Below are 13,113 nucleotides of genomic sequence, written 5' to 3' on the forward strand. Positions count from 1 at the left end.
AGAGGAATAGGGAGGGAGGGATAGAGGGAGCGAAAGAGGGGAAGGCAGATAGAGGGGCGGGGGAGAGGAATAGGGAGGGAGGGATAGAGGGAGCGAAAGAGGGGGAGGCAGATAGAGGGGAGAGGGATAGGGATAGAGGGGGAGAGAGAAGTGGTGGGAGGGAGAGGAATATAGAGGGAGGGAGAGAAGGGGAGGGAGGTGGAGAGAAGCAGGGAGGAGAGAGTGAGGGAGGAGAGAGGGAGGGAGGGAGGGATGGATGGAGAGAGAGTAGAATGGACCTGTACTCTCTGGATTTTAGAAGAATGTGAGATGATCTCTTTGAAACATATAAGATTCTTCGAGGGCTTGACAGGGTGGATGATGAGAGGCTGTTTCCACTGGCTGGAGAGTCTAGAAATAGGGGGCATAGTCTCAGGATAAGGTGTCGGCCATTTAGGACAGATGAGGAGAAATTTCTTCACTCAGGGTTGTGAATCTTTGGAACTCTCCACCCCAGAGGGCTGCGGATGCTCAGTCGTTGAGTATATTGAAGGCTGAGATAGATAAATTTTTGAACTCTCAGGCAATCAAGGGATATGGGGATCAGGAGGGAAAGTGGATTTGAGGTTGAAGATCAGCCATGATCTTATTGAATGGCGGAGCAGGCTCGAGGGGCCGTATGGCCTACTCCTGCTCCTATTTCTTATTTTCTTATAGGGGTGAGGGAGGGATGGGATGCGGAGAGTAGAGATGGGCTAGGGGGAAGGGGAGTGGGGAAGGGAGCAGGGAGGGAAAGTGGGGAGAGAGGGGGAGAGTAGGTATGGGCTGAGAGGGGGAATGGAGAAAGAGTGGGGAAGGGAGAGTAGAGAAGAGATGGGAGGGAGAGTGGAGAGGGAATGGGGAGAGCAGTGAATGAATGGGGGGAACAACAGGGAAAGAATAGGGGAGGGAGATGAATGAAAAAAAGGGAAGTGAGGATAAATGAGAGGGGATAATATATGGGTAAAAGTGGGGGATGAATGGGAGGTGCAGTGTGGAATGAATGGGAAGAGGAGTGGGAAATGAATGGGAGGGAAGCAGCTAATGAATCAGGAGAAGTAGGAGAGAGTGAACGGGGGAAGAGCATGAGAACCAAATGGGGAGGGGGAGCAGTGAATGAATGTGAGGATGAGTGGGGACTGAATGGGCTGGAGTATGGGGAATTAAGGGGAGAAGTGGAAAATTAATAGGGAAGAAGTCAGAAATGAAGAGAGTGTTGATTCAAAGCAGAATAAGGGGGTGAATGGGAGGCACAAAGAATGAATAGGAAAAAGCATGGAATGAATAGAGGCAAAGTAAGCAATGAATGGCTGTTTTTTCAGGGGAATGAAGGGAGCTGGAAGAAGAAAGGAGACATGAATCAAGGTGTGGGGTGTGAATGGGGGAGCTTGCCATGAATGGAATGAAATAGGAAGTTAATTGCAGAGAAGCAGGAAGAAATGAAAGGAGTGGGAAATAAATGATTAGGGAAAGAATTGAAAATAGAGGGGAAGAAGCATGGAATGAAAAAGGAGAAGGGATTAAATGAGGAGAGGAGATGAATAGGAAATTGGAAAAATGAATGGATGAAACAAAAATGGAGGAGCAAGTAATTAATTGAGTGGCAGGGAATGAATGGGGTGACTATGATTAGAGTAGTGGGAAGTGAATGAAGAGTGGGCTACAAATTCATTAATTCCTTGCTTCTCCACTCATTCCTGTCCCATTCCTTCCTCATTTACCACCAGGAATGAAGAGGGCGAGGAGAACAAATGAGGGTGGCAATGGGGAATAAATGGGGTGGAAGGGAATGAAAAATGAATGGGAGGTATGGAGCGAATGATTGGAAGCAGGGAATGAATGGGCACAGGAGTACGGGTAGAGGGGGATGAATAGGGGTGATATTGGAATCAGCAGAGCCCAGGAATTAAATATAGTAACCACACTATTGGAGTTCATAATTTGAGAATGGGTTACTGTGAACACGTACAAATCCTACTTTGTACACATGGTGGACTGAACTTATTTTCATGCCAGGTTTGCCTATAGTTTTTTAGCTTCGGTATAAAATTAAGAAATGGTAAATCAGTAAACTATGTAAGACTATTAATCAAATGGGTAATAGTCAAAGATTAATCTTTCCCCATTTCTGCACTTTCACATCAGAGAATTGGTGTGGATATTTACCATTCTTGTCTGAGGTTTATAAGGTGCTAAACTAACTCACCTTTCAACCATTTTACATTATTGAGCCAAATTGTATTAACAGTTACATAGCAACAACAACTTTCATTTATAAAGCACCTCTAATGTAGAAAAATGTCCCAAGCCACTTCACAGAACCATAATCAGATAAAAAATAAACACTGAGCCAATTGAGATATTAGGAGGTGTGACTAAAAGCTTGGTCAAAGAGATGAGTTTTAAGGAGGGTCTTAAAGGAGGAGAGGGAGGTGAAGAGGTATAGGAAGGGAATTCCAGAGCTTAGGGCCAATACTACAATGGTGGGGGCGAAGGGATTTTGGGATGCAAAATAGGCCAGATTCAGAGGACCCCCTGTCAGTCGGGTAATAGTGACTTGCCAAAGAGCACTGCATTTGGTGTAGCTTCCAATTGGTTGCAATGGTGCACTCTGAAGTGGTGCAAACATTGATATTATAGGAGACACTATACAGATATTGTCTCCTTTAAGGATCTTCTTGATCTGCAGAAAGAGTCTCTACAGTCAGTTTCTCACTGATATTGGTAACGATGATTCAGATGCTTCGCTCATTACCGAAACATCCCCTCCATGGTCTGATCTGAAAAACACAGCAAAAGTACATTCAACATTACCTGCAATTTAAAAAGTGTATTCAAAACTTTTTCCTTCTTTCCCTTTAAATTGGGACTGAAAGCAGCTTCCCTTTAACGCTCCATTATAATGGGTATAAGTAACGCTGGGCAAGACTTCAGCCCAAACATCAGATAGTGGAACAGGCCGGTTGGAGGCCTTTGTTAGTATGCGGGAAGCAAGCTTAATCAGGATCTCTCTCAAAATGTCCCAATGCCTGCATGCTCGAATCCAGCCGGTGGGTAGCGATACGCCCAAACAGAAAATCAACCATTGCCTTCATTCCAGGTTTATTGGCTGGCTTCCATCCCCAGTCCTTGTAATGTTTCTTGATTTTTTTTTACTGTTTATCCTCTATTAGATTTTCCAATTTTTGCTTTTGTCTCTTGACTTTTCTGCTGCTTTTGACTTCTCTTGATCCATTCACTTACATCCTTCTGCACAGTGAAAACCTTGGGTTATGTGTAACTGTAACCTGGAAACTACTGTCAGTGATATAAGGTTAATATTTAATGCATTGCTACAATATTCTTCTATTTGCTATTTTAATTGAGGCATTAACCTGTTTACTTTAAGTGGGTTGGCTCTTTGGTTAAAATTACAGAGGAATGTCATACAAACGTTCATTCATTAATATACACACAGTAATTTCTTGGTTTTGGTTTTCTAACTTACAGTTCACTTCAGATGCTCTCATTGTTATCCTGTGTAAAAGTTTAGCATCAAAATGGTTGAGTTATGATGATAGAAAATGAGTATGAAGAAACACAAATGATTCCTTTTACATTAATCATCTCAGTGCATCTTATCATAGTGTGTTTTCTGACTTTGCTGTGCTCTCGTACAAACTGTTCCTTCACGTACACTTCATAAGTCAAAACAATGTCCTCCTTCATGATGCTCTGTCTCTCCCTCTAATAATAGTAACCCTGCTGAGAGTCAATCTGCCATGAATTAGACCTGTGGCATCCTGAATTTCAGTTCCAATTGCTATCCCCAAACATATATCCCATGATGAACGATCACATTGGATGAGATTCTAATATCATTTTAATACTCTGGCTCATCCTTTTGTAAGGAAAGGATTAATCAGACTGTCCTGAAGTATGCTAATGTTGTACTGCTATTGATTCCTCTTCATATTGTAGTAATTGCAATCTTTATTCAAACAACATTTATTAGAGCACAACTAATGCCATCACAATATTAATCATTAAGAATTACAGTAATTATTTGGTTATTATATGTATCACAATATTTTAGCCTTAGCTGGGTTTTTGCTTACTGGCAGCAATTAAACTTCTAAGACAATCTACACCACCAAAATTTATTTACAACTTCCTTTTAATTTTCTGTCACATCTAAAAAGCTTCATAACACATGGAATCTTCTTGGTAACCCTGTCTAAATTAAGGGTGGTCAAAAATATGGCTTTATATACCTTAATTTCTTCTAAAATAATCACACTAATCGACACAAACTTTAGTAGCCAAATTATGAGAATTAACTCTGACACATGGATCTTTTCCAAGTTGTCATTCACGTAGACAGGCATGTGTCAGAAACGATGATTGCCAGATGTCGATTAGTTTGATGAAGGCCTGTTGCTACACCTCTTGCTGCTAGTATGAGTTCATGACCAGGACAATGAGGTTGAGACCCCAATTGCATCTGAGGCTCTTCCTATCCGTTAGCTTTTCTGTTGAGTGACAGCACGTCTGTGCTAGTGCTCAGTTTACTATTAGGAGACTGAGGCTACGACCCCAATTGTTGCAGGGCTCTTTTCTACTCGCCAGTCTTTTTGTTGCAAGACCCATAGCACATTACTCAGTCCACTATTCCATAACCTTGAGAGGTCTCTTTCAGACCCAGCTGAGCAGGTTCCATCACTATTGACCTTCTGGTAACAGCAGGCCATATAGATATTTTGTCTGAGTTTCAGTTTTGCAGGACTCGAGAATTAACCCTTTGTTTTACAGACTGTCTGTAGCGTGTTTTGGAATGGCCAGCTATCCTACAAAAGTGTAGGGTTGTAACTCACAGTACCCTCTCAATCTCTGGCTCTATCCATCTCTGCCTCTACTTTTCATGATGTGGAGATGCCGGTGATGGACTGGGGTGGACAAATGTAAGGAATCTTACAACACCAGGTTATAGTCCAACAATTTTATTTTAAAATCACAAGCTTTCGGAGATTATCCCCTTCGTCAGGTGAATGAGTGGAAGGTTCTCAAATTGCATATCTTATATTAGGCTGGGACAGCATCACACCAATCAAAAGGTGTCGTTGTTGTTCAAACAGGCCAGTCATGGAGAACAGCACGTCCCAGTACACTGGATATACATTGTGTCAATTACACAGACAGAAAGAAAGAGACCCAAATGGCAGAGAGAGAGAGAGAGAATATTAAAACACATAACTTTTTTTTCCCCTTTTTGCTGGTGGGGTTACGTGTAGCATGACATGAACCCAAGATCCCGGTTGAGGCCGTCCTCATGGGTGCGGAACTTGGCTATCAACTTCTGCTTGACGATTTTGCGATGTCGTGTGTCTCGAAGGCCGCCTTGGAGAACGCTGACCCGAAGATCGGTGGCTGAATGTCCTTGACTGCTAAAGTGTTCCCCGACTGGGAGGGAACCCTCCTGTCTGGCGATTGTTGCGCGGTGTCCGTTCATCCGTTGTCGCAGAGTCTGCATGGTCTCGCCAATGTACCATGCTCCGGGGCATCCTTTCCTGCAACGTATGAGGTAGACAACGTTGGCCGAGTCACAGGAGTATGAACCATGTACCTGGTGGGTGGTGTCCTCTCGTGTGATGGTGGTATCCGTGTCGATGATCTGGCATGTCTTGCAGAGGTTGCCGTGGCAGGGTTGTGTGGTGTCGTGGACGCTGTTCTCCTGAAAGCTGGGTAATTTGCTGCGAACAATGGTCTGTTTGAGGTTGGGTGGCTGTTTGAAGGCGAGTAGTGGAGGCGTGGGGATGGCCTTAGCGAGGTGTTCGTCGTCATCGATGACATGTTGAAGGCTGCAGAGAACATGGTGTAGTTTCTCCGCTCCGGGGAAGTACTGGACGACGAAGGGTACTCTGTTGGTTGCGTCCCATGTTTGTCTTCTGAGGAGGTCTATGCGATTCTTCGCTGTGGCCCGTCGGAACTGTTGATCGACAAGTCGAGCGTCATATCCCGTTCTTACGAGGGCGTCTTTCAGCGTCTGTAGGTGTCCATCGCGTTCCTCCTCGTCCGAGCAGATCCTGTGTATTCGTAGGGCCTGTCCATAGGGGATGGCCTCTTTGACGTGGTTGGGGTGGAAGCTGGAAAAGTGGAGCATCGTGAGGTTGTCCGTGGGCTTGCGGTAGAGTGAGGTGCTGAGGTGTCCGTCTTTGATGGAGATTTGTGTGTCCAAGAAAGAAACCGATTCTGAGGAGTAGTCCATGGTGAGTTTGATGGTGGGATGGAACTTGTTGATGTTATCGTGTAGTCTCTTCAGTGATTCTTCGCCGTGGGTCCATAGGAAGAAAATGTCGTCGATGTATCTGGTGTATAGCGTTGGTTGGCGATCCTGTGCAGTGAAGAAGTCGTGCTCGAACTTGTGCATGAAAATGTTGGCGTATTGGGGTGCGAATTTGGTCCCCATGGCTGTTCCGTGTGTTTGGGTAAAGAACTGGTTATCGAAGGTGAAGACATTGTGATCCAGGATGAAGCGGATGAGTTGTAGGATGGCGTCTGGAGATTGGCTGTTGTTGGTGTTGAGTACTGAGGCTGTTGCAGCGATGCCGTCATCGTGGGGGATACTGGTGTAGAGTGCCGAGACGTCCATCGTGATGAGAAGTGTTCCTGGTTCAACTGGTCCGTGGGTGCTGAGTTTTTGTCGGAAGTCTGTAGTGTCGCGACAGAAGCTGGGGGTTCCCTGTACGATGGGTTTCAGGATGCCCTCGACATATCCAGAGAGGTTCTCACACAGGGTTCCGTTGCCTGATACGATAGGACGTCCGGGTGTGTTGGCTTTGTGTATCTTTGGGAGGCAGTAGAAGTCTCCCACGCGGGGACTACGTGGAATGAGAGCACGTAGGATGCTTTGAAGGTCTGGATCAAAGGTCTTGATCAGTTTGTTGAGCTGGTGGGTGTATTCTTTGGTCGGATCTGCGGGTAACTGTCTGTAGTGTTCCTGGTTGTCCAGTTGTCGGTATGCTTCTTTGCAATAGTCCGTTCTGACAATGGCTCCTCCTTTGTCCGCTGGTTTGATGACGATGTTGCGGTTGGTCTTGAGAGCGTTGATGGCGTTGCGTTGTGCTCGGGTGACATTCTGGACTGTCTTGTGAGTGCGGCTGATGAATCTGGCATTGACGCATTTCCTGACAGCTTGAGCATACATGTCAAGCTTAGGGCAGCGATCCTCCGGAGGAGTCCAGTTTGACTCTTCTTCGGTTGCTGTACCGCGGATCCCTCTGTCTGCTGTTCCGGATCGTTGATTGTCTCATTGGGCTCGCTGCTGAAATCTTGGGATTTGTGGAAGAATTCCCGGAGTCTCATTCTCCTGATGAATTCCTCTGTGTCTGCCGCGAGACCAATGGGGTCCATTTTGGTGGTGGGGCAGAAATTGAGTCCTCGGCTGAGAACCTCGATTTCGTCTGGTTGAAGGGTGTGGTCGGACAAATTGACGATAGACTTCCCTGTGGTTGTTACCGTGGTACCGGGGGAGGCTTGGTTGATGCTGGTGGTGATGCCGAGTTTCTCAAGCTTCCTGCTCTTGGTTTTCATGTAGGCAGTGTAGTTCCGTTGCTTCGTCTGCTGTGTCCTGAGTACAGGTTGAGGGTATGGACTCTATCTTGGTTTCGAGTTTGCGGCGTCTGTTGTAGAGTTGGTGTACGAGATGGTTGCAGAGTGTGCAAAATTGCCAGACAGGAGGGTTCCCTCCCAGTCGGGGAACACTTTAGCAGTCAAGGACATTCAGCCACCGATCTTCGGGTCAGCGTTCTCCAAGGCGGCCTTTGAGACACACGACATCGCAAAATCGTCAAGCAGAAGTTGATAGCCAAGTTCCGCACCCATGAGGACGGCCTCAACCGGGATCTTGGGTTCATGTCACGCTACACGTAACCCCACCAGCAAAAAGGGAAAAAAAAAGTTATGTGTTTTAATATTCTCTCTCTCTCTCTCTGCCATTTGGGTCTCTTTCTTTCTGTCTGTGTAATTGACACAATGTATATCCAGTGTACTGGGACGTGCTGTTCTCCGTGACTGGCCTGTTTGAACAACAACGACACCTTTTGATTGGTGTGATGCTGTCCCAGCCTAATATAAGATATGCGATTTGAGAACCTTCCACTCATTCACCTGACGAAGGGGATAATCTCCGAAAGCTTGTGATTTTAAAATAAAATTGTTGGACTATAACCTGGTGTTGTAAGATTCCTTACATTTGTCTACTTTTCATCACAATGTATATTTTTTATTAACTGGCATTCACCTCATTGCTGACTTTGGGATCTCATTGTGCAGAAAATAGGAACATAGGAACAGAAGTAGGCCATTCAGCCCCTCGTGCCTGCTCTGCCATTTGATAAGATCATGGCTGATCTGTGATCTAACTCCATATACCCGCCTTTGGCCCATATCCCTTAATACCTTTGATTGCCAAAAAGCTATCTATCTCAGATTTAAATTTAGCAATTGAGCTAGTATCAACTGTCGTTTGCGGAAGAGGGTTCCAAACTTCTACCACCCTTTGTGTGGCTGCTATGTTTACCTATAATAACATTCACTGCACTTCAAAGTAATTCATTGTGGGAAGTGCTTTAAGAAGTGATAAACCAACAAGCCATTGTACTTCAAAAGGTACTTGTGTGAAATGCTTTAAGCAGTTTCAACACAACAAGCTGTTATATAACTGCAACTGTTATATATAATGACTTCCTTACATTTAAATTAGCATCACTCTTAATGATTAATGGCCCTCAAAAGTTCTGCAAAGTTATCAGAAACACAAAAAAATTCTGATAACTTTATTGGTTTTAGATAACAATTCCTTTTTTCAACTACTCAAGGTGATAGCAAAGTGTTGATAACACTGTGTTGGAAGAGGTGCTAGTCTTGCCTGACTGATTGATAGCTATCGTTGCTGGGACTATGAGGGGACACGAGTGGATAGAACCATGAAAGTTTTCAGCACAGAAGGAGGCCATTCAGACCATTGTGTCTGAGAAAGCTCTTTGCTAGAGCAATCTAAAAATAATCCGACTACCCTGGTCTCTCCCCATAGCCCTGTTTCTTTCTCTGCTTCAAATATTTATCCAAATATTTGAAGATTGGCAGATATTCAGTCCCCATGTTTGGCCTCATTCATATGGTAAAGGAGTACCCATAGGATATGCAAATGAAGAAAAGTACCATACAAATTACAAAAGAAACATCATGTAGCTTTATTCAACGAGAAAAGGAGCTGATTTTTTCTCATGCAAGGCTTTGTCCCACAAAAATTCCAGTGGATAATTGGGAGGGTGGATAATTGGATTGCAGATAATGGAAGTCCCACAGCACTGTCAACTTTACAACTGAATCTTAAGGTCAGAGTTGAGTGTTTCGAAGACTGAAACTATTAATGTTTCCTCCTCACCTCCGTGATTGGTATAGCTTCAAATTCAGATCGAATTGTTTTTAGAAACACACCTAAATAAAAAAAGTGCAATTGTAACTTGCGGTAGAAACTCTCCCAAGCCACTATGAAGTACATGGATTCACTGTGTATAAGTTATGGTGCCTTAAGATCAATTCAGGTGTCCATCATTCCTAAACTATACATGTAACAGTGCCACGTGACATGAAAGCCAAGCAATAATATCAGATACAAACAGTGGGTTTATTATATCAAGGACTCCATGACATCAGTCTTATATTTGCTTTTCATGAGTAGGGTAACAGAGACAAAAGTCTTGGAGTTGGATACTGTGAGCAGGAGGGGAAGTTGGAAACTAGTGGGTAGATTTTTGTCTTCACAGCCTGAGCGCTAATCTAGCGAGGCAGATTGCCCACCCATAATAGAACTGCCTGATTTTCATTCCATTGATTTCAGTTGGATTTAGGAACTAGGACATGCCAATGGCACCCTTCATCCATATTTATTTTATGATGGGTGATATCTTTCAGCCTTTTTGGCAGTTTTATCTGTTGATTACTTACCTTCCTTAGGAGATTAAACAGGAGATGTTAAAATAATAATGCAAATTGAACATGGTATGTTTGAAGAAGGAAGCTACATGAGCCCAATGCTATTTTCTCCTTTTATATTTTGTGCTTTAATGTAAGATAGATGCCAGAACCTGAGTGATGGAATGCTTCCCCCACCTTGTGGTACAATCCATGTATGGCAATGAAAGGCAAACTGTGTCAGGGATTGGAGAGACAGCAGAATGAAAGTATAAGTAACAAACTGATTTTAACAAGCAGATTAACAAACTGTAACAAACAGATTAATTCTTTTTTGGACAGTAGGTTCTGCAGTAATTTGCCAGTAGTAAGTGGAGTGTATACTTGGAATAAAGATCCACACGCAAGGAATGCAGGGCTTAACGTTGCAATCTGCTTCACTTGCTACCCTTTAAGCGTGTGCTAGGCTTGCTATCACTCCAGACCCCATTTGTGTTGTGTACAGCCCACTCAAACCAGTGCTTACCAACCTGTGGAAACCTGAACAAGATGCTGAAGCAGTGGAAAACTGATAATAGTCCTACTTTGAACTTCTGAAAAGGATCAACACATGAAGATGATGCCAGAAGCTTGGAAATGCATTGCCCAAGTTGTGAATGAGTAATGTACTACTGCTACTCAAGCATAGGGTAGCAGGATAGATTTGATAAGTTTAGAAAACATTTGTACTTGATTTCCACAAACTGTTAGGAATAAATAAGTTGATAATATTTTTGTGAGAATATGAATTCCTCTATTTTCTCCATTGTCCTCTATCTCTTTCTCTACAAGTCGTGAGCACACTATTACCTCCAAGTCACACCACCCTGACTTGGACATATGCTGCCATTCCTTCATCGTTACTGGGTCAAAATCCAAGAATATCCTACTTACCACCATCACGGGAGCACCATCACCACAGGTAGTTCAAGAAGGCAGCCTACCACCACCACCATTTCAGTTAAACTAAGGATGGGCAGTAAATGTGACCTTGCCAGCATCACCAAAATCTCATGAACAAATAAATGAGCCAGCAGCAGGTGGGCTACGCTTTCCAAGTCCTCACTGGATATACGTGTGCTTGGGGGATTGAGTCTAATTTTTTTTCTTTTCTTAGGGGCATCGACTTTGTGTCTTAACTCGTCAGTGCCCAAAGAACAGGAACACGGTGAATCTGTGTTCCCCCACTGTGGTACTCCAATACCCTGTACTGATGAACACTGTGAATGATTTAATCCTTCTTATCTGTTAATGACATTTGTTTTTTCTTTCAGGATAACAAACAGCTGTTATGCTTTCTGAGAAAAACACCTTGAAATGAACAGCTTGTTCTTCAATTACAGACACGCAGAAAATTACAATTTTTCACTAAAATCAGTGTTTGTCGGTGGTAATAAATTAAAATAGTTAGAACGTACACGTAGTCTTTCATAGATCTTTTCTGTATACTAACTGCCTAGTCAACTGATTTTGTTTTAAACTTAACCTAATCAATCTGGTGTGCTTAGGATTGCCAACTCTGATTGGAGGTATTCCTGGAGGTTTCACCACATGGCCTCCCGTCTCGAACCGCCCTACCCAGTCAAACAGCCATTTTGCCCATCTCCAATATTTTTATAACTACTAAATGAAAGTGTTCAAAGAAAAATTTAAAAAGCACACAATATCCATGTCATATAGTGCTCCTCTCAGCCACGTCTCCCTCGCTGAATTACTAACAATATCGTAGGAGTGCATGGTTTTGAAATGTGCAATGTGAATGCAATTTTATTAGGCGTACTGAAAAACTGTCATTTGCAACGCACCTGCAAAAATGGTCAAAAAATCAGGCAATGTGACAATTTACTACGGAAGGATTCAGGTACAATTTATATTGGAGTGGGTGGACTGCTCACTATTGTTTTCCTTTCTGGTCAACTGCTAGCTGTAATCTGACCAGTTGTCGCTTAATTTCTGGCCCAGGTCCTGGCCTGCCTCTCAGTCTTTACTGGAACTGATCTTGAACATGTACTTTACTCTTCTTTAGTTCAGTTACTATAGCATAGCCTGTTTTGTATGTTAGGAGGAAGAGCTTTGGGAGAAATGTTAAATGTCTGTAATTTGTTTAATCATGTGTATTCTGCAACATAAACCATTGGGCCGGATGTTGTTGTGAATGGCGAAGGAACCGTACCAGCCGTTCATTAGACTTGCACTTGCCCATAAACTTTCTATGAGCTTTTGCATGGCCAGTTCCTGTAAATTAGAGATCCATTCAGCACTGCACCCTCTACAGGGCATCTGGGACCTGTGTGAACAGGGCAAGCAACCAAGTGTCTCCTTAATCAATCTCACTGAAGAATTGTTAATGAGCAGCGCAGAGACTGTTAGACTAGTGAATTCAATGTCAAATCAGGTACAGAAAGCGAATTAGAGGGGGAAAGTTTGGATTAAGAGACAGATCTAAAAGAGTCAAAGAAAAAGTAAGAGTTTTTTTTATTTAAATTATTTTTAAAAAAAATGTCTAACATGAAAACCTGAAGGAATGAGACTCCAGACTTGTTAAAGTTAATTTTCAGTGCCAGAAGGTTGTTTGGCTGTAATTAAGACTTACCACGCCATTAAAAGGGTACTTAGACTGGAATGGACAAGCCCTAATTTTTTCTGGAGAGTTTAGTCCGTATCCACGATGTCAGTGCAGGAACTACACGCTGTTCAATTAATTTGAACGGGGAGCCAGATGGCAAGATGACATTTCTGAGCAGTTACAGAGTGACGACGCATCTCGGTCAGCAATTTCCTGATATCCATGTTTAACTGCGCATGTGCTCACCGGAAATTGCTGTTCGAGCGCTGTTAGCCGCACTGTAATTTTTACAGCAAACTCCAGCCCAATTTATTTGTTTTACACTGACTCAATCTCCTCAGAGCATTTATCGTGGATACGGACTAAACTCTCCAGAAAAAATTAGGGCTTGTCCATTCCAGTCTAAGTACCCTTTTAATGGCGTGGTAAGTCTTAATTACAGCCAAACAACCTTCTGGCACTGAAAATTAACTGCTGGAGGATTGGAGAAGTGCACGTGAGAGCATGGGTTCATAAAACAAGGGTGTTGCTTGTTA

Source organism: Heptranchias perlo, chromosome 28 (assembly GCF_035084215.1).
Source record: "Heptranchias perlo isolate sHepPer1 chromosome 28, sHepPer1.hap1, whole genome shotgun sequence".
Lineage (NCBI taxonomy): Eukaryota > Metazoa > Chordata > Chondrichthyes > Hexanchiformes > Hexanchidae > Heptranchias > Heptranchias perlo.